Below are 3,895 nucleotides of genomic sequence, written 5' to 3'. Positions count from 1 at the left end.
AAAATTAAAAGATCAATAAGGAAATAGAAGACTTGAATAACACTATAGACTGTTGAACCTAACAGACATACTGAACACTTCACCCAACAAGAACAGAATATACATTCTTTTCAAATGCACATGGAACATTATCTAGAAAAGACCACTTATTAGATCACAAAACAAGTCCTAACAAATTCAGAAAAAGTGAAATCAAACAAAGTATCTTTTTGATCACAGTAAAATGAAACTAGAAATCAATAGCAGAAGGAATACTAGAAAATCTATAAATATGTTGATATAGTTTGCATTATTGTCCAACCAAATCTCATGTTGAAATGTGATCTTCGATACTGGAGGTGGAGTCTAGTAGTAAGTGATTTGATCATGGGGGCAGATCCCTCATGAATAGCTTGGTGCCATTTTCACTCTATTAGTTCATGTGAGAGTTGGTTTTTTAAAAGAGCTTGGCACTTCTCTTCTCTCTCTTACTCTCATTCTTGCCATGTGACATGCTAGCTCCCCTGGCCTTCTGCTATGAGTAAAAGCTTCTTTAGGCCTTGGCAGAAGCTGAGCAGGTGCCAGTGCCATGCAGAGCTCTGAGCCAAATAAACCTTTTTTCTGTATAAATTGCCCAGCCTCAGGTATTTATTTATAGCAATGCAAAAAAAGGACTAATACATATGTGGAATTTAAATAATACACTCTTAAACAGTTAATGGATCAGAGAAGAAGTCACAGAGAAATTAGAAAATACCTCAAGACAAATGAACATAAAAATACAACATACCAAAACTTACAGAATACAGCAAAAGTAGTACTGAGAAGGAAGTTTATATGTGTAAACATACATTATAAAAAAAGAAAAAAGATACAAACCAACAATCTTGCTTTATACCTCAAGGAACTAGAAAAATAAGACAAACTGCATATAAAACTAGCTGGAGGAAGAGAAATAGTAAAGATTAAACAGAGATAAAGGAAATAGAGGAAAAGAATATCAACCAAAAAAATAGAAACCTTGAAAAACAACCTAATAAATTCTGAAACAGAAAAATACAAAAACAGAGCTAAAAAATTCCTAAAGGGGTTCAACACCAGTCTTGGTCAGGCAGAAGAAAAAATCAACAAACTTGAAGATGTATCATTTGAAATCATCACATCAGAGGAACAAAAAGAAAAGAATGAAGAAAAGTGAAGAGCATATAAGAGACTTAAGGAACATCAAAAAATGAACCAATGTGCCACTTGAAAGTTCCAAAAGTAGAAGACAGAGAATAAGGAGAAGAGAGCTTATTTGAAGAAATAATGGCTCAAAACTGCCCAAATCTGGGGAAAGAAATGGACATGCAAATTCAAGAACCTCAAAGTAGTCTAACTAGGATAAATCCAAAGAGACCCACATGAAGACACGTTATAATTACACTGTCAAAAGTCAAAGACAGAGAGAATTTCAAAAGCAGAAAGAGAAAAGTAATTCATCACATACAAAAGAACCTCAATAAGATGATAAGCAGATTTTGTAGCAAAAGCCTGCAGGCCAGAAGAAACACCAGGGTGTTATATTTAAAATGATGAAATTAAAAAAAAAAAACCTGTTAACCAAGAATACTGTATCTTCAAAAATGAAGTTGAAGTTAAAACATTCTGTTTTAGTCAGTTTTTTGTACTATAACAATACCACAGAATGGGTAATTTATAAAGAAAAGTTTAATTAGCTCATGGTTCAGGAGGGTGGGGCACCTAAGAGCATGACACCAGCATCTGGTGAAGGCCTTCTTTCTGTGTCAACACAGCAGTGAATATCATATGTTGAGAGGGCAAGAGCATGTGTGTGAGTGCAGGTATTTATTTCTCTTCTTATAAAGCCACCAGCCCCATCATGGGGACCTCACTTTGATAGCCTTATTGAATTCTAATCGCCTCCCAATATCTCTGCCTCCAACCAATGCATGAATTTATGGATTAAGTTTACAAAACATAAAATTTGAAGGATACATTCAAACCATAGCACATTCCCAGATGACAAAAGCTTAGTGAATTTATTACCACTAGACCTGCTGTATAAGAAATGCTAAAGGGAGTCCTTCAAGTTAAAACAAAAAGATGCTAGACAGCAACATGAAGCCATAGGAAAAAATTAAGTTCTGTGGTAAAAGTAAATACATGAACAAATATGGTAACCTGTATTATTGTAATTTTGATGCATAGAATTTATTATTATTATTATTGCTGTTATTTTGAGTTGGAGTCTCACTCTGCTCCCAGGTTGGAGTGCAAGTGGTACGCTCACGGCTACCACAGCCTTGACCTGCTGGGCTTAGGCGATCCTTCTGCTTCAGCCTTCCACATAGCTGGAACTACAGATGCTTGCCACCATGCCTAGCTAATTTTTGTGATTTATTGTAGAGACGAGGTCTCACCATGTTGCCCAGGCTGGTCTCAAACCCCTGGGTTCAGGCAATCCTCTTGCCTCAGCCTCCCAAAGTGCTGGGATTACAGGCTGAGCCCCGTGTCTGGCCTTTTAAATTTTTTTTTCAGATGCATAGAATTTAAATGACAAAAACAAAAAATCCTATAGGCCTATGTTAATTACAATATATAAAAACACAATTAAGCCTGAGCAGCATAGTGAAACCCTGCCTCCAAAAAAAAAATGCAAAAATAAATAAGCAAAAATTAGGTGGGCATGGTGGCATGTGTCCCAGCTACTCAGGAGGCTTTGTAGACATAAGGTCTCACTATGTTGTCCCAGGTCTCTCAAACTCCTGGGCTCAAGAAATCCTCCCACCTTGACCTCCTAAAGTACTGGGATTACAGGCAGGAGCCACCACACTCGGCCCATTCTTTATATCATTTATTTTTACTATGATCTTCATTATTCTTTCTTTCTTTTAGCTTTGGGTTTAGTTTGCTCTTTTCTTCCTAGTTCTTTAAGATTTGGAATCTTTTTAAAATGTAAGCATTTACAGCCATACGTTTTTCTCTGATCAGCACTATGACAGCATCCCATAAGTTTTGATATGTTGTATGTTTGTTTTCAATTGTCTCAAAGTATGTTCTTTTCTTTCCCCTACCAGGTCAAAGTCCATGTCTCAAAAAGTATTTTCTAACATTACTTGTAATTATTCCTTTGACTTCTTGACTATTTAAAAATGTTTATTTTCCACATATTTGTGAATTTTTCAATTTTCATTCTATTACTGATTTCTGGTTTTATTCCATGTATTTAGAAGAGATCTTTGGTATGATTTCAATCTTTTTAAATTTGAGACTTGTTTTATGGCATATCATGTTGTCTATCCTTGGGCACTTGAGAAGAATGTATATGAGGGAAGATTTTTTTAAAAAAGTAACCTGAGATCTTTTGGAAGGCAGGCCCCTTGTAGTACACTCAGAATTTATTTGTCTGGATCAAATTGTCAGTCAACGTTTTTATCTGGAAGTTTTGACAAAGTTGTGTCACCATTTGCAGAAGAAACATCCTGAGTTGTGGCAAACAGGTGACTGGTTCTTCCACCATGACAATGCACCAGCACACACCACACTGAGTTTCAGCAGTTTTTGAACAAAAATGTCATTTTCCCCATGCCCTATTAACCTGATCTCTCCCTGAACAACTTTTTCTGTTTGTTTCCCCGGATGAAAAACAGTTCTCAAAGGGAAATGTTTTGCTGATGTGGAAGAGGTGACACAAAAAATGGCAGAAACACTAAAAGGCATTAAAATTAATGAGTTCAAAAACTGTTTTGAGCAATGAAAAAAGCATCTTGTTAGGTAGGTGTATTTCATCAGAGAGTACTTTGAAGGTGACTGAAGTTTAAACATGTAAGAATAAATACACAATTTTTTATGAATAAATTCCAGGTTTTTGGGGATTCCCTTGTATTTGGATGGGTTTTTTTGTGCGGTATTG

The sequence above is a fragment of the Carlito syrichta genome, unplaced genomic scaffold (assembly GCF_000164805.1).
Source record: "Carlito syrichta isolate Samal-C Ts95f unplaced genomic scaffold, Tarsius_syrichta-2.0.1 Scaffold104257, whole genome shotgun sequence".
NCBI classification, from domain to species: Eukaryota; Metazoa; Chordata; class Mammalia; order Primates; family Tarsiidae; genus Carlito; species Carlito syrichta.
This window is presented reverse-complemented; position numbering follows the sequence as displayed.